General features: G+C 46.4%; 1 long non-coding RNA gene across 1 annotated transcript; it reads right to left on the bottom strand.

The window, feature by feature from the left end:
* Positions 1-15,998: 15,998 nt before the first annotated feature.
* LOC310849566 lies at positions 15,999-17,340 on the bottom strand. The gene is made up of 3 exons (XR_014566984.1): positions 17,059-17,340; positions 16,700-16,772; positions 15,999-16,230 (listed from the first exon to the last, which is right to left on the bottom strand). It is a non-coding gene; the product is annotated as an uncharacterized lncRNA (long non-coding RNA).
* Between the last annotated feature and the right edge of the window lie 937 nt (positions 17,341-18,277).

Here is an 18,277-nt window from a genome sequence, read left to right on the forward strand (position 1 = left end):
TTTCTCTCCCCCTACACCCCCCCGCCCCACACTTTCCCTCCCCACCCCCAACGTTACCTAAGGTGACTTTTTCCCCTTTGAGAAAACACGATCAGTGCATAAATCAAGATCTTCCTTCCTTAGTGCTTCTGGCTACTCCAACTGCAGAAACTTCGGTAGCTGTCTCTCAGGCTAAGCCCTAGAAGTTGAACGTGTCCAACACACCGTTTTCATGGACTAAATATGCTGGCTATATGTTCTCTATACACTCCGAGTAATACCTTCAGAGCATTAACGGTTTTTTCCTGCTTCGTGTGAAGCAGAGCAATGTGAACTCGATAGGTTAGAAGGCTTCTTTGAATTATCTAATCCTATATTTTCCCTCCACTCTTTTCTCCCCCCCCTCCTTTGCCTCTTTTTTATTTAATTTGTTAGACTGTAAGGTTCCCGAGAGAATCGTGTTTTAAAAACAAAAATATAGGGCGCCACTTTGTTATATCCATTTCAAAGTATTAGTGTCATCATCATCATCTCCCAGCTGAAGAAATCCTCTCTCAAAACCTGGCTTTCGTGAGCAAACGATTTTCTTCTACCCGAAACAGGTGAATCCCAAGGAACCGCCAACATTACCCGGGCGAAATAAATAAAAATATCTCGCATCTAGGAAAATATTGAAAGGTAGTTTTTAAACTTCCCGAGTGACTATAATTCGGAAATGCTTTTGTTCTGTTAGATGAGAAAGTTGCCCCAAATATATATACATAAAAATATATATTTTATATACATTTAATTGTTGGAAGCATATACATGCAGATTATAGGGACCTCGGGGGCTTTTGCTACCACTTTTCCTCCTTTTCAGTTTAAGAGGGATTTTTTATGTTGTTGTTGTTTTTACTTATCCCAAGTGACCAATCACAGGTTGTTTAACTTGAGCCCCTGGATAAATAGAAACACATTACTGTTCGTGGTTAAGTTGCGGTCGGGCTCCTTTTTCCCTGCATGCAAGCGGCGTTTTAGACGAATATTTGTTAACTACTCATTAATGGCACGGAGCGCAGCGCGGAGGGCTGATTATGCCCCCCAGACGGAACCGTGCAGGACCGGCTCCCTGAAACCTAAAACAATCCACATGGCGAAATGATGTTAAAAGACACACACACACACACACACACACACCCGCATCACCCTCCACCTTTCGGGACTTGGAGCAAGATCGTGCTGCTTAAGAGCTAGGGGAGAGAGACAGGGAAGGAGAGAAAGAGAGATCTCGGGCAAATGGGCCAGATGCGAAAGCGCGTTTGGTTCAAACGATGAGCGCGAAACAAATACTCTCCATAAACACGCCAGTGATGGAAACTTTGGAAAATGTGGGATGCTGAGTGAGGCAACGAAAAAAACCCAGATCTCCCTGTTTCCAGTCTCCTATTGATAAGGAACTGAGTGGGCATTGAAGGATCCGTTCCTGTCCTAAAGCAATTAGGATTCCTGAATTTCCCTGCACAGAAAAGAAAACAGGAGATGATTAGAAACTGAGAAGGAAGATGCAGAGGGCGGAGGGAGCAGTGGCGGCGGGGGGAGAATGGCAATGAGCAGGAAAATAAGGGGTGGGAAGAAAAATAATAATGGATGTGAATGCACGATCAGGGCAGACAGCGAGACAATTTTATCGTCCCCAACTTCGGGGTTAAAGGGACTGCCTGGCCATCATCTTGGCCCCTTGACCCCAATGGCTGCAGTCCTAAGGAACCTTCTCATTCAGTTCCATGGATAGCAGTGGGACTTGGTGGCTCTGCTCCTGCGCGCCAGCGGCCTTTTGCAACAGCACCACGGGCGCAGAGTGAGACTTCTTCCCTAGACGGCTGACTCCAAAGGTGAACGGAGGACGGCGCGGAGAAAGAGGAGCGAGCCACCGGGCGAGGCTACGCTATATTTATTCGATAAATGCATGCGTGGCCATAGCTGCGATGTGTTGGCATGGCTACGTAAGTTAGGAAGAACAATCCCAACCTTTTATCATTTTAAAAATATAACCCATGTCCGGAGAGCAGCAGGATCTGAGCGAAATTCTCGTCGCCGGCAAATGTCTCTGCCCCGCACCCCGCGCAATATTGACTCCCTTTAGCCATAATAAATTAAATTCCCGTCGGCGCTCCATGGTGGTTGGGTCCCCCCTCCCCAAAATGAAAAGAGAGGGGAAATATATTGACCATCTTTCCCCGCTGTTATTTCCCCTATATTATGTAGGTTCAGCAATAATAGAAAACAAAATCACCCACGGATTACAGTGGCTGGGTAAGGTATTGGCACTGGAGTGAAAGAAGGAATCTTCAAAACAATTCACGAGGTTGCTCCTGCTGCTGCTGAGGCTAATAATGATAATAATAATAATAATAATCTGCCGTTGCCTCTATGCCACTATCAAAGTCGCAAGTAATAGAGAGCAACGGCGACGATGAGAGCACAATGTTTTGGGCCCCAATCCTTGGGCTTAGACTGTTTTAATTTACAAGGCACAACAGGTGTCTCAGCGGGGCAAAAGCTGGGTGAGAGCTAGCAAATTTTGCTTTTCCTTCGCTCTGGTTTCCCAAACAGAGACTTTCCGCTTACTCTTTCAGACGCTAAAAGCGAATCCCAGCATCTGGTGCAAAGTCGGGTCGAATCCATTCGACGTTTGAAAGGCTGTTGATGTGTGTTTCCTACGGTCTGCCGCTAAACAGCAACGACAACAAACACACACAAGCAAATATACACGCAAACAAATGCACGACTGCTTCGGCCTCCCAGTCCCTAAATACTGTAGAGTTGATTTGGGACCTGTCCTGTTGGTTCTGAATGGACGAAGCTTGAGCCCGCACACTTACTTGCGAGGAAGCCCCATTGGGCGCAGTCGAGACCGGCGGCATCCTACACCTTGGCAGGAAGACTCCGCACTCTCTCGGTGCGCAATCTCTGCGGGGCATTTGAGTGCGCAAGGGAGCTGCGGGTGATGGCAGAGGGAGCGGTGTGTGTCTCTGTGTTATCTTCACAACAAGTTTGTGAGATAGGTTAGGCCGAGGGGATTGGGGCGGGGGTGGGACAGAGAGGGGGGGCGGGCCACCCGAGGAACTTCTTGTGCCCAGGATTGGAACCCAGGACCAGCAAGCAACTGCTCGCTTTGGCTGCAGCAGAACTTTCTCCTTCCAAGCAAGAAGGCGCTCCCGAAGCCGAGTCAGCGCGGTGGGAAAGCGGCTGCAAGTCCTCACCGGTGGCCGCTGTCAGGGAATCAGGAGCCGGAGGAGACCCTCCGGGAGCGGATCCGGCCTTGGCTGCGTTCCTTTCCAAGGGCAATGAGGTGGGAAGGGCATCCCACTCTAAACCCGCCGCTTTCGCTCGCTGGGGCTGACTTTTCCCATCCAAGCAGCGCGCACACCCCTTGCTCGCCCCCAGCCCGCTTCTCCCTCCCCCCCCGCGAGCCTGGGGGCAGCAATGCAAACGCAGCGGGACCCCCTTCTCGCAGAGCCGGTGTTTCCCCCTTTGGTGATGCCACCCAGGAAGCCCGATCCGGAGTCCTGCAGGGAAGAGGGGAGGGAGGGAGGTTTCAAACCGAAAAGCGCACCGCTTCGTTTTGCAAGATCAAGAAGGCGCGCGCCGGGCCCTTTTCCTCGCTTCACTTTCTGCCCTGATCTCCTAGATGGCGAGTGCGGTGTGGGATTCGCACCCCGACGAGCGGAAGGCGCTCTGCCCATGCTCGGAAGCTCTCTCGCCGCTACGCTTTTCTTAAAAGCTAGGAGACACTGGGTCGGAGCGACGCGCTCTAGGCCTTGGAAGGCTCACCATTCGCAAAACCAGCCCTGGGGAAACCTGCGTGACCTTCCAAGACCTTTTCTGCTGGGCTCCACCGACGACGATTATCCCTGACCACTAGGCAGGCTGGCTGAACCGGGTGGGTGGGACACCAGGTAGTGAGAGGAGGACGGATGTAGAGGCAGGCAGCTAGTAGTCAGCGATTAGGCCCAAATAGATAAAATAAATAAATAAATAGGTTTAAATAGACATCAGCTTCCGACTCAAATAAAATAAAATAAAATAAGTATCAGGCGGAATCACCCGGCGCCTGGGCAGTTTCCCGGCGCGTCGTTTCCCTGGCTTGTCAAGCTGCCTGGTGCGGCGGGCGCGCGCAACGCGGCCACTTACTTGCCTGCTTTGCGCAGCGCCGGCGCGCGCGCGCGCCCCCCTTCCTCTCGCCCCTGCCCTCCTCTGCAGGACCAGGACCAGAGGAAGCAGGACCAGAGGAAGCCGGCGAGGGGAGCAGGACGACTCCTGAGCACCGGGGACGGAGCCCGCAGGGTGGGCTGGGGGACACGAAATGCCTGCGGGGCGCTCGGCTGGGGGGCCAAGGCAGGGAAGCGCGGAGGTTAGCGGCTGTCCAGGTCCGCTTAGGAAGCAGCAGCAGCAGCAGGGAAACGAAGAGCTCCAGCGCCCCCTGGAGGCATCTGTTTGCTTTGCGGCTCGCGGAAGGGGCAGAAAAGGCTCAGGATGCTTCCCTAACACGTAAGAAAGAAGCGGCTTGGGCGGAGCTCCGGCTCACTCTTGCACTTCCTCGCTAACTGATACTAAGGCTGAGGATCCACGGTCACTCTGTTCAGGTTACTTTGTGCCCCTTGCGGCGCGGAGAGTTGTGTGTATTTAAAACCACAGCACGAAAGACTAAGGATCCAAACGAGAGAGAATCGAGCCACTCTATAGAGACTTTTATCTACATAGATATTGATAAAGAAGGGCTCGGGACCAGCATTTCGCAGGACTAAGGAACAGCGCGATCCCCTCCGAAATAAATCCTGTGAAATTCAAAAGGGCTGAGTAGGACAGCGCGCTCCAGTAAATGCCTACTCAGAAGTAAGCCCCACAGAGCTCGCTGGATCTTACTCCCAATAAAGTGCATTTGGGGTTGCAGACTGAGCTGAGTGCGCCTTGCTTTCCTGTGCTTGCAAGAAGGCTCATTGATTTCAGTGCCACTTAATTACTTCTTGAGTAAACGTGTCTTCGTTTGGACGCTAGCAGGGCATAGAGTTGATGTGCCAAGCGCAAAATGTCTACTGAGAAGTTAGTCCTATCGAATTCAATGGTGCTTACTCTCTGGTAAAGTGGGTTTAGGATTGCAGCCATTGAGTTCGGAGCAACTTACTTCTGAATAGACAATAGGATGGCATATCTGAGACAAGACAAAAACGCTGTTCTGAAGCAGCCCCGAAAGGATGCTCTGCAAGGATCGACGCCTACTGTGAAATAGGTGGAGGGACAGAAGTTTGCAAAAGTATACATTGCATGGAGAAAGCGGTTAGAGAAAAGCTTTATTCCCTCTCTCATAACCCTAGAACTCGTAAAAGGCGGTACAGTATATTTATTCAGGGCAGCTCATACTTAAACTATATAGGAGGTAGTGATGGCCCCCAACCTAAATGACTTTACAAGAGGCTTAGGTACATCCAAGGAAGAGGGGGGGCGCTATCGATTACTATTAGTTGGGAGGCAGCAATGCCCTGAGATCTTATGATGAACAGCGGTATATAAATCTAATAAATAAAAGGGAAACCACAGGAGGAGAGAGGGCTATTGCGCTCGAAGTCTGCTTGCGGGTTTTCCCACCGGCATCTGGGTGGCCACTGCGATACCACGACACTGGAGGAGGAGGAGGGCCATTGGCCCGACCCAGCGGGTTTTTCTTCTGTTCTATGTTCTTAAGGTACCACAAGACTTTCCATGGGGACTGATGAGCGGATTGAGGGACAGACGGGGGAAAACAAGCTCTAAGGACAGAGCGAGGGCACCAACTGGGTGTGCCCGGTTATATACAGTACTGTAGTAGCTCCTTGCCATGCAGCCAATGACGCAAATGCTATTTCTCACTAGCCAACCCGGGACAAAGGTGTGGCAATTCCTACAGCAGGTGAACTCGTCTCCAGGTAAGGACCCAGAGCACAGCCCTCAGATTAGAACGCCTTTTGAGTTGGAGGGAGACGTGAGGGCCTAAGAAAGAGGGGCGTGCATCCAGGCATGTGCAGAGTGCTTCTCCCTTTCTACAAACCCGGCCCTGCTCAGACACCTGGAATCAAGAGCGAGGTCGCACCTCTGGCTGAACTCCAGCCCCCTTCAGTTTTAAAACCAAGCTCTGATTACCTGAACTTTCCTTTCCGAGTTGGGTCTTATTAACCCCCTGAGTTCCTTTCTGAAAGGGGTGTCGAGACAGCTCTTTTACTCTCTTTATAATACAAATAAAAATGTATTTTTAAAATATTTGGATACGGTTAAATATGATAAACACACGTGGCTGTTTTTTAGTACAACAGGAGCAGGACCGTGGTCTCCGACTAAGCCATACTCAGACCCACTGAAATCAAGTTAGCCACGACTAAATTAAGGCAATTGGTGTCAATGGGCCTACTCTGAAAATGACTTACGCTAAGCGTGCCTACTCAGAAGCAGGCCCTGCTGAGCTCGAGAGGGCTTACTCCCAAGTAAATACCCGTAGAAATAAAAGTCGCAACACAAGGCTTACTCCCTTAGGAATTAATCCCATTAAACACAGCGACCTGAATTCGAAATAAACACGCATGGAAAAGAACTGTGAAGAAATAACCATTACATATACACGTGTGAAAGCAAACAAATTAATCTGACTGTCCTGTCCTACTTTGATGGCGCTGTAGCAACAATCCAATACAGTATAGATGCTCTGGCGTCTGTTATCCCGTTTTTTGCTACCAATTTTTCCCTATAGCAGCATGATTCAGGGCTAGTTTATGCGTGGGTTTGAATAAGTGTCAAAATGTATAAAGCTGTAATGACTGAAGGCAAAATGGCCTCGGCTCATTTGCCCAGAGGGACACCCGTGGACTGCCGCTCAGTTCATCCCACGTTGTCTTTTGAATGGACCTGTTGTCTCCGCTGAAGCTTTGCGCGTTTCCCAGATGCGTTTCTGCTTGGGAGGTTGGATCTAGGTCTCAGCGCTGGAGCTCGGCTGAAGCCTCTGCTGCGCAGACCTCAAAAGTTCGCGCTTCCGGCAAAAACTCCCAGCGCGACAGCCTGGGAACCAAGACGCTGCAGAGGTCCCATCTGCTCCCTAACCTGCTTCTGGTCCATTTAATCCAGATTCCCGGCTTCTGCTGCAACTCAAACGGAGATTCTTAGAAGAATCTCCACGCTTTCGATTTCATAGCGCTGCCAAGCTGCGTTTGAATAAAAACTCTCAAACTACTTGCCCAAGGAAAAACAACATTAAACCACATTTGCTCGTGGCTTAAACACCCGTGTTAGGTCACTAAATAGGCTTTATATTTTCCCATCAGGACTCGCGCAGAGTTAGATGATTTTAAGCCAGTATGGTGGTCACAAGTGCTCTCTGCCCATGCTGAGATACGCTCTTCATATATCCCAGAACTGGGCTCTCCTGCGGAAAACAGACTATGGGCTGGGCGCTGGTACAAATCAAGCCCTTTGAAGAAGAGAAGAGTTTGGATTTGATATCCCGCCTTTCACTCCCTTTAAGGAGTCTCAAAGCGGCTAACATTCTCCTTTCCCTTCCTCCCCCACAACAAACACTCTGTGGGGTGAGTGGGGCTGAGAGACTTCAGAGAAGTGTGACTGGCCCAAGGTCACCCAGCAGCTGCATGTGGAGGAGCGGGGAAGCGAACCCGGTTCACCAGATTACGAGACTACCGCTCTTAACCACTACACCACACTGGCTCTCAATAATTTTGACACCTAATAATTTTTGAGGCAGCTTCATTTACCCAGCTGAGACTTTTCTGAAGCAACTCGATTTGCGTCTCAGGTCTCTGCCCCGCAGCAGGTCTGTCTGGTTAGGTTTTGAAGCAAGAGAAACAATATCCGTTGCCATATTAAGATGGGAGGGGGCTTTTAAACCTTTAAGTCCCCAGTCTAAAATTACTTAAGTGCATTACTGTTCTCATAGACCTGTGTGTGTCGTGAAATCAAAAGGAAACGAGGGATTCAGAGCTTGGAAGAAGCGGTGCCCTTCTTTCAACTAACACGAGGGCGACAGCTGATTATTCACACATGCCCAGACGGCTTGCCAAGTCGCCCGGTGATACAGGGCGAAATACCTCTTAAGGGTCAAACACCACGTGTAGCCTCTTTCATTAAATCATTGCTGTGCTTTTCAGGGGAAAGGTTCACACATTTAGCTTGCAGAAGTGTCGGCGATTCAGAGATGAGAGAGCAAAAAACCGAGAGGCGTGTCTGATGCAATCCCATCCGTCTCGCATATAGGTAATTCTGGGTTTAGTGGTTTGACGGCTCCTCCCTTTAAGGTGACCCATGTGCATTACTTCAATTGCGAAGCACACCGTTAAAAGCACATCTTTTCCCCAGCCGTCCCACTGTTTCTTCGTTCCCGAAATTGCCAACCCCGAATTAAAAAAAAAGAAGCACTCTGAGCACACACACAGCTTCTCCTTTTGCTCTCGCATAAATCTTCTCACTCTGTAGATACTAGAGGAATACAACTGAGTTGCTTCTGCTGCCCCGAGGCTAAGCACATTTATTATTTCCCTTAATACTCCCGTCTTTCCTCCCAGGAGCTCAAAGGTGGCGGACACGCGGAATGCCCGCTCTCCAGTTTTATCCTCACAACAACAGCCCAGCGAGGAAGGCTAAGCGGAGAGAGGCTGTGTCTGGCCCAAGGCCGCCTAGAGAGCTTTGTGGCTGAGTGGAGGATTTGAACCTGGGTCTCTTAGGTGGCAGCACCAATTTGTTGTAGAAATAATAAAACGTTTTTAAAGTAAAAAATAACACAAGGAGCGTCTCCATCCCTGACGATGAAGAAATAAAAGATGGGGTGGACCAGTGGACGAGATGTTGAGGGCGGGCCTGTTTGCCTGCTCCCATCACCTGGCATTGTTGGTCCCGAGGTGCAGCAGCGGAGCGGACCTTCCACGTCTGTAGGGTTGTTCTTCTTCTTCTTCTTCTTCTTCTTCTTCTTCTTCTTCTTCTTCTTCTTCTTCTTCTTTATTTATCTGGCTTCCCCAGCCACTCTGTGTGGCTTCCAACAAAATATTAAAATACAGTAATGCATTAAACATTAAAAGCTTCCCTAAACAGGGCTGCCTTCGGATGTCTTCTGAAAGTCTGGTATTTGTTGTTCTCTTTGACGTCAGGTGGGAGGGCGTTCCACAGGGCGGGGGCCACTACCGAGAAGGCCCTCTGTCTGGTGCCCTGTAACTTGGCTTCTTGCAGTGACGGAACCGTCAGAAGGCCCTCGGCGCTGGACCTCAGTGTCCGGGCAGAACGATGGGGGTGGAGACGCTCCTTCAGGTATACTGGACCGAGGCCGTTTAGGGCTTTAAAGGTCAGCACCAACACTTTGAATTGTGCTAGGAAAGGTACTGGGAGCCAATGTAGGTCTTTCAAGACCGGTGTTATGTGGTCTCGGGATGGGACTGAGTTAGGAACAAGCAGGACTAACACCTTCTTCACCCAGAAAGGAGACCACAATTTCCCCCGGGATATTCAAATTCTCGACTTCAGTCGAGACACCCCCACGGGAAGAAGAGGAGCGACTGCAGATTGCTCTTGGTCCCCAACTAAACTGCTACTTTGGAAAATCCCCAGCGCCTTTATTACCACCAATGAAAATGTAACAAACCAGGGAGCAAGCTTCTGAGACTGTCAGAACTCCTCGCTAGGCGGGGTGATGCTCAGTAAAATTGGAGGAGGGATGGCGATGAGAAAAAAGTTTGGCTTGATCTTGAAGCCTTCATGTCTACATGACTGGAGATCAACTTTTGCTCTATACAGTCTTAGAAGGGGCGTGGTTATGGCGAATGTAAATAAGCTCCTGCGCCGCAGAATCTGTCACTACAGCTAAAATCCTCGCCCACCTGGCCGCCTCTTTCCCGAGAGGAAAAAAGCTCCCGGAACAGCCCGCAGCTTCCCTATATAACTCATCCTTTGAAGCCCAAATGAGTCCAGGAGGAGTATCTGGATTTACACGTATTTCCTGCGTTCGAGTTTCTGGTGAAGTCAAATCCCGGGAACTTTGTAGTTACTTGCCTTTCCGCGCTTGCTGCTCCTAACGTACTACTCTACTGAACAATCCAGATCGACGTCAGACCCCCGTTAAATCGAATCGCTTGCCTTTAAGTTGCTTCCCACGTCCTTCCAGAGCAAAACCTAAGAATGCAGGCTTTACATTGCGAAACGTGCATTACAGGCTGCAAGAGAGCTTTGCTACTTTAATTCAATTTATTGAGTTTTCTAAACAACAACATTTGTATAATCTCTGGACCTCGTCCCAGAAGCATGAAAATATTTTAGGTTTATTTATTCCTATTGGGAAAGGAAGACATGGAAAGGGCTGCTTTCTTTTACCGTGAACCATGAATTCGAAGCAAGTCTCTCCTAACTCCTCCGCCAGCCCCGCGCCCCCCATACTCGCCAAAGGCATGGATTTGATTAGCACCCCCTCCGCGCCCCTAATTCTACACTAACCATTTGGATAGCTGTGCGCTGTTAATCCTTCTGAATGTACCATTCGGACCAAGATCACCCACAGACCATTCCTAAATAGATTTTCACCGAGTTCCGTGGGATTTGTTTCCTAAATATACTGCAAACCTAAGCAAGTCCTATGGAAATCCTGAGTAAACTTAGCAGGGAGCGACCTGCAAGTAGATTTCGGGCAGAGTTCCAGGAGCGCAGCCCTCCCGAACCTGCAGCTGCGTTTTGGCTCAGGGGGAAAACACAGCCGAGGGCGAATGTGAGATCCGTTTACGAATTATAATCCATACATTCTGGTAGCATTGCTTTACGAGAATTGGGCTCCAGGAGCCTTGCGCTTTTTGCGCTCAGGTAGGAATTTGCCTGGGTCTGGACTTCAGAGAGGCCCAGCCTGGAAACAAGTCGATGTGGGAAATGGGAAAAGCGAACCGAGGCTCCGCAGTTTTATCCCGTCCGATCCCACCTTCTATTTTCTCTCCTTTAAGAGTCGAGGAAAAGAGAATCTGCGAAGCAGGTTGAATACGGAGAGCACTAGGAATTTAATCTTTGAACACCCTTGCAGACAGAGAGCCACAAGGTAGTTAAACGGGACGGCTGGGATTCGAGAGAGCTGAAACCCAAACTGTAGTTGCCCTAAAGTGGTCTGTGCGCAGAACTAAGAAAAGAAGAAGATAAAAAATAATAATTGATGGACAAATACTTGTTTTATGCAAAAACAAGGCGATGCAACTATTTAACTTTGTTAGGCTGCTGATTTGCTGCTGCTGTTGTTGCTATTATTATTATTATTATTACTACTACTACTACAGTTCTACCTATCCCTTAAGATGTTCGGAGATTAAGGATCTAGTTTTTGCCTGGTGGATTAGCCAATTAAAATGGCCACAGGACGCCAAGCACCTGACTATTTAAAGATTTTTATTACGGAGTCCACAACCACAGCAGTGGAAAGAGGAATCCGATCTAAAGAGAAGAAAAAGAGAGCGAACGTAACAAAACTTTCTAAATGGGGTGAAACAGTTCAGATCAAAATGTTAATTTAGGCGTCAAGGAATCAATGCTTCCATTCACTGGACTGATGCTCTCCTCCCCAGCGTTTATGAATTATGGAGACAATAAAAACGATCGGCTTTTGGTAGCCAAGACCTTCCTTTGCTCCACACGTTGCTAAATCACTTCAGATATGCTATATGAATCTGAACCGATCAGCTGATTAATGCCATCTTAATCTCGGCCCATAATCAGCTGGGCGGCTACGGATCCATCCCGGGACAAACGAGCCGAGATGAACGTTATGCGTGTATGGGATGATGAGGAGCGAAGTATTTGGGCACCTTATCTGATGGAAGCCCTGCGAGTCTCTGCACGCCTCCTGTTATTCGCTTAAGCGACTTTCACCGAGAGAAACAAGTTGAGGACGTAGCATTGGACGTATAGAATGGGGCGCGCAGCCAATCGCGTGAGACGTCTCAAGTTCTCCAGGCTTCCTGGCTTCTGCTCTTGGGGTTGCAGAGATGTTGCAGGAGGCAACTCTGATCATTGTACACCTTATGCACCCGTGCTTTGGTTATTATATTCGGATGTGCAGAGCCCACAACTCCAGCAGGGAGATGCAGAAAGTCCACATTCCCTGGTCCTCCTGATTCCAGCTCTTACCCACGGCGAAGAGATCCGGTAGAATTTTGTCCGCGTTGCGCACAAATATTGTTTTGAACAGTATATCAGCGTAGGGGATACCGCTTGTTCCACGTTCCGCAGCACATGGCTGGGGCAAAGCGAGTCTCTCCACTGTTACCATTTGGGTAAAAGTTTTTCATTCTGCAGCGGGAAGTGGAATCGCTCAGCAAAAACAATTTTGCCAAGGAAATCGTTGCAAGTTTCAGCGCGCGCCCTTTCTGAATTTATGCCACCCCCCACCCCCCCACAATTCAACATACTGTACTAGAATTAAACAAAAAGAAAAGTTGGGTAGCATCATGCAACGTGGAAGGCTCTGATTATTTGTTTGCTTAGGCACTTGATTTGTTAGGTTTACGGTTTGATTGGGTATATGGTGGAATAGTTTTCATGCCACTTTTATCAGGTCCTCCTGGAAGTAACTTCAATGGGAATCAATGCCAATTCCAAGCAACGTCAAGTAAAGATGTAAAAAGCTTGAGGTGCGGGAGACATGTCACAGCTACATTTCCTAAATTATTTGTAAAAATCCTCAGAAGTCGGATAGCTGGTGCATAGGATGTGGCTTAATTATTATTTTTTAAGCATCATTCCTCCCAGAACAACTGCATCCAAGGGCCACTATATGTTACAAGTTTTCTGCTCACTGCGTACAATCACCTCCACTCACATCTATTTTTTCTGAATATGCACATACCAGAAACCACCTTTGGTCTCAGCTTTGCAGCATGTGTGCCCTCCATGTGCATCTTGCAAACTCTGTGCTTGTGTGATAATCATACATGACAACCTACATATGTTTTGCATGTTTCTCTTCTAGAGGGTAGTGATTCCAGTGTAGGAAATTTATAAGTGCTGTGCAAATGTAACTATGGTATTTTAAGTGACTTTAAATGTTATGGGGGAAAGCAAAAGTATGAGTGGCTAACATATGAAATTGCTTTGTTTTGGCATATAATAACATCTGAAGAGGGAACTCAGGACTTATCTCCCACTGTGATGGACTAATAATTGCTTTTCCTTTGAGAATGAAGCTTTAAAAAGGGGGATTGAAGTAGACAGGGTTGCTTTCTCCACCCAGAGGTGCAATTAGACTACTGTGGACTACTTTTAGAGACCTAATGCATTTACGAGAGGAGCCTCTTTTAATGATAATGTCTATTATTCCACTTACTTCAGAAATTACTCTGAAAGCAGCTGATCATTTTCTGCATGCATTGGCTTTAAATTATTGTAATTTCTAATTGATAATTTTATCTTCTTTATAAACCACTTTGAGGCTTTTGTACAATCAAACAGCATATAAAATTTTAAAAATAATAGTAATAAAATAAAATAATCCAGTACTAAATTTGAGGGCCTTCCTTGTTTTTTTTTTTTGTGTTTTTTTGGAGAGAGAGGTCCTCAACATCTGCCTCAAAGTCCTGCCTTAGTGACACTACTGTCTCCACCTACTGTTTATTCTTATATGATCACCTAGAGCAGCTTCCCACATTATATTCCCAAGTTTTCCTAGTTCTTTTTTAAATTTATTAAAGAATTTTGTTTATTTACAAAGGTGTGCAATGTCTCTCTCATATTTTTTCCCCATGTAACATTTTTATAAATCAGTTTCATTTGTTGAGACATTAGCAGTGGCGTAGCGTGGGGGGTGCAGGCGGGGCCGGCCGCACCGGGCGCAACATCTGGGGGTTAGGGTTAGGGGGCGCAAATCCACGGGTTAGGGGGCGCAAATCCACGGGTTAGGGGGTGCAAATTACTTGCCTTGCCCCGGGTACTGACAACCCACGCTACGCCACTGGACCTTAGGAAGAAAAGGGGGAAAGAGGTGGAGGGGGGGAAAGATGGGTGGGGGTGGGGTTGGGTGGTGACGTTTCTATTTTAGTTACTATATGGGCAGGTTCTTTGTTGTTCACTTGTGTTCCTTTGATGGTGAGAGAGGTTGTGGTTGGCCTAGGGTGTGGTTATTAATTTGTGGTCGGCTGTGGTGGTATTTGTTTTGTTTTCCTAGTTCTTATTCATTTACGTTCCCATACTCTGATTCTGCTATGCTATGTACCTCCTGAGAGGCCATGGTCATACTGTGAGTTTGCATTCCAGGAGAGAAAGGTTTGAAATCTACTCGATTGAAGAGAAACAAGATTATCATGAAGAGTAGGTATGGTCAACAAAAGTAGTCATGTTGGTCCATTATTAAGTAATTAGAGCTGATCCAAATGTCGTGGAATGGTGAACAAACTTTTATTTATATCTTTATTTCTTACCTGCCCTCTACCATAAGGTTCCTGGGCAGGTTAAAACAATAAACAGAATACACAGATATATCATAAAATGAAATGAAAACATATACAACCATAAAACCAAGTGTTAAAATAATTTAAAATCCATATATAAAGCAATTAAGAGCAATCCATATATAAAAAAATACAAACATTTAAAACCACTTCCACATTTTAAAAAGTTAAAAATAGTTCCAATATGAATAAGGTATTGGATAAAGATCTCCACTTGAAAGGCTTGCTGAAAAAGGAAGGTTTTCACTAGACACTGAAAATACCACAGAGACGGCACCTGTCTAATATATAACAGTAGGGAACTCCAATGTGTAAAGTGTAGGTGTCTCCACACTCAATTCCCAAACCCTGTATCATCAGAATGGACCTCCTAATAAGGTGATATCTTCAAGAGGCCCTCACCGACAGAGTGACTGTGATTGACTTGCTATATAAGGGATGAAACTTTCAAGTTCTCCTGAACATTTATTAAGAATAGATGCCGTTTTGCTTAACATCCAAGGCTGAAGTAAAGTTATGGAAAAGGGGAAACCTCGCTGTGACATTTTGGTTGGTCCTAATGAAAGTATTACCCTACTGTGGTTTATGAGTGAGCATTTTTAATAGCTCTAACAGCACAGTTATTCCTTCTAAGCTTTCAGTCTAAAAGTAATATTAGCAGGACTAAGCCTTAGTTGGTCATGAATACTTATTGATTTCTCAGTGGAGGCCTTTCAATCTTATTTTTCAGAGGGGCAATCCTAGCCTCACTTACATGGGAGCAAGCCTCACTGAAGTCAAAAGTCAAAACAAAAAAAAATTCCTTCCAGTAGCACCTTAAAGACCAACTAAGTCAGTTCTTGGTATGAGCTTTCGTGTGCATGCACACTTCTTCAGATACACTTCAGATCTGAAGAAGTGTGCATGCACACGAAAGCTCATACCAAGAACTGACTTAGCTGGTCTTTAAGGTGCTACTGGAAGGATTTTTTTTGTTTTGACTATGGCAGACCAACACGGCTACCTATCTGTAACTGAAGTCAAAAGGATTTACTTCTGAGTAGATGGGATTAGGGCTGCACCAGGGGTGTCAACTTGAATAATATATTTTAGGAGGAGGCAGGTAATCAGTCACAAGATTCGGCACACAAACACCATTTGAGTGGCAATGCCCATCAACTTTGGGGGCCCCAGGCCCCCTCAAATATTTTATGGAGGGGGCAAAGGGACCTTGGCCCCTAGGAGTTGGCTCCTGTGGACTGCACGGTTAGCTGGTTTCAGCAAAACCAACAGAATCTTCGGACACTAGTTTAAAGACTAGTAAATTTACCATGGCATAATCTTTCATGGGCTAGAATCCACTTTATCATATGTTTCAGTCTTGTTTCTTCTGGATACAAGGATAGATTTATAAATGCATAAACAGCAGAGTCTTTTGGCTCTTTAAAGAGCAACAAACACATTATGGCATAAACTTTTGTGGAACAGATTTCATCAGATGCACAAGGCATTATCCCGAGTAACACATGGCGGTGAGGATTATAATTTTCCCTCTGGTCTACCTGGCTCTTTCATTCAGTATGCAGAAGCAGGAAATGAAACCTCTCACAACAACCTGAACTGGCTTAACACTGAAATGTAAGAAAAACCCCACCCTTTTCATTCATTAAAATGCCATCCACTATGCAGTGACAGAAAACCACATCTAGGAAGCGAATAGGGATGATATGCATTGCTAACTCTCTCTCTCCCCCCCCCCCCAGTTAGATGTACAAGGACTTCTGAAGTGTAGATCAAAGCGGCTGCAAGGAAAAAAAAGTGATCTAGGAATGAATGAGCAGAAGAAAACATAAATCTAGTCAAAGTTTCATCTGCTCTCTTGTTATCAGCAGTGTTTGAAAATGGGGTTGTTTTGAAGTCGGCAGCAGGTTTTCTGCACTATCAGAGCTTTTAATGTGCCCCCAAATATCACAGAGGTTTCCGTTTCATATCAGAATAGCACATGTTTGTTGCCACTGCAATTATTAATTTTAACTCATCTCCTACTTTCCCTCTGGGCCCCTTAGTTACATCTGGTGTCTCAGTATGAGTGAACAAGATGACCAGTACTGATAGGAGCAGGGAGACTGCAGATCTTCATGTTATTTGTGGAAAAGCTAGCCAAGGCTATTGGCTGATTTATGCGGTGGCTACAATTTCACAGGGCAAGGTTCTCTAACACTATTTTTCTAATCCACATCACCTTCAACCTGGAGGGGGTCAAATTTCTACCTCTTATTGTTGCAGCTGCAGGTTTCTGACACTGAAGTCAAACTCCAGTTCTCAGATAAAGTAACTTCATCTCCTTAAAGAAGAAGTTTAAATATTTTGTATGAAAGGAGAGCGGACCAATCATTACAGAAGTGTCTTGATTTAAACTGAAAAGAACTGTGGCTAGTTATTTCAGACTGCTGGTATAAAGAAATACAAAGAAGAATAAAACCGGAAGGAACACGGAACTGAGATGAAAGGAAGATGGACAATCAGCAACATATTGATCAGGAATTACTTAAAGACATGTAACCAGCACCCCCACTTCCTGAATACATAGATTGCACACAAATATTAATTTTTTGGACACCATTTCCCACCTGCTGCTTCTTCCTGAATTCCTTGTATGGATGATCCACAGGCTTAAGAGTGTAAGGGGAGCCCTGCAACACCATCAGACCCAAGGTCTACCTAGTCCAGCATCCTCTTTTCTGCAGTGACCAACCAAACAAGACAATGCCTCTGAACAAGGAGGTACTCTACAGCTATCATGACCAATAGTTACTGATGGCCTGATTCTCCATTAATTTGTCTACTCCCCTTTTAAGATGTAGTGATGTACATCTTGGATGTGACATCCTGTGGCTTAGCATTCTATAAACGAATTACATGCCATGTCATGAAACACAGTCAGATGAACTGGATGATCCCAGTGATGGCATTTTGAGTTTACATTATCAGCAGACATAAACTTGCTACGAAATCCCTGCAGGAGGAGCACACCGTACGCTACATACAATCACACTGGAACTCTGAGTTTGTTAAATAAGAAAGCAATGTTTATTACCGGAAAGACAGTGGTACCTCAGGTTACATATGCTTCAGGTTACATACGCTTCAGGTTACAGACTCTGCTAACCCATAAATATTACCTCAGGTTAAGAACTTTGCTTCAGGATGAGAACAGAAATCGTGCTCTGGTGGCGCAGCGGCAGCAGGAGGCCCCATTAGCTAAAGTGGTGCATCAGGTTAAGAACAGTTTCAGGTTAAGAACAGACCTCCAGAATGAATTAAGTACTTAACCTGAGGTACCAGTTCTTGGAGATGCCTAAAGCCATGCTTGCTCTTGCGCATTAGGCTGGAGAGATTCAAGTATGTCTCTTCTCATGGGGAAGGCATGATGAAGAAGAAAGAGGAAGTGAAGAAGGGAGGTCAGATCAGCAACCCTAAGAGTGTCAGTTTAACACTGAAGGAAGATCAAGAGGTCAGCATGGGAAGGACAGTCTAAGAAGTGAGGTTTCTCTCTTCTACCCTCCCCAAGCACGTATATCACCCAACAGTGCAAGCAGAGTTGCACACCTGACACTCACAACAACCAGGTTCTATTATAATAAGGTCTGAAAGACCTCTCTCTTTCTCCACTTTCACTATGCATAAATTTATAATGTCTCTACTTTGTTGCATTTTCTTAAATAAACTAAAAAGCCTCCCATGATTTAGCTTTACCTCTTGTGGAAGATGCTCTGGTCCCTGATAACATTGGTTGACTTTTTATGCACTCTTCCTAGCTCTACAATAACCTCTAACCAGTTAGAGGCA

The sequence above is a fragment of the Podarcis gaigeae genome, assembly GCF_964106915.1.
Source record: "Podarcis gaigeae genome assembly, chromosome: 7".
In the NCBI taxonomy this organism is placed as follows: domain Eukaryota; kingdom Metazoa; phylum Chordata; class Lepidosauria; order Squamata; family Lacertidae; genus Podarcis; species Podarcis gaigeae.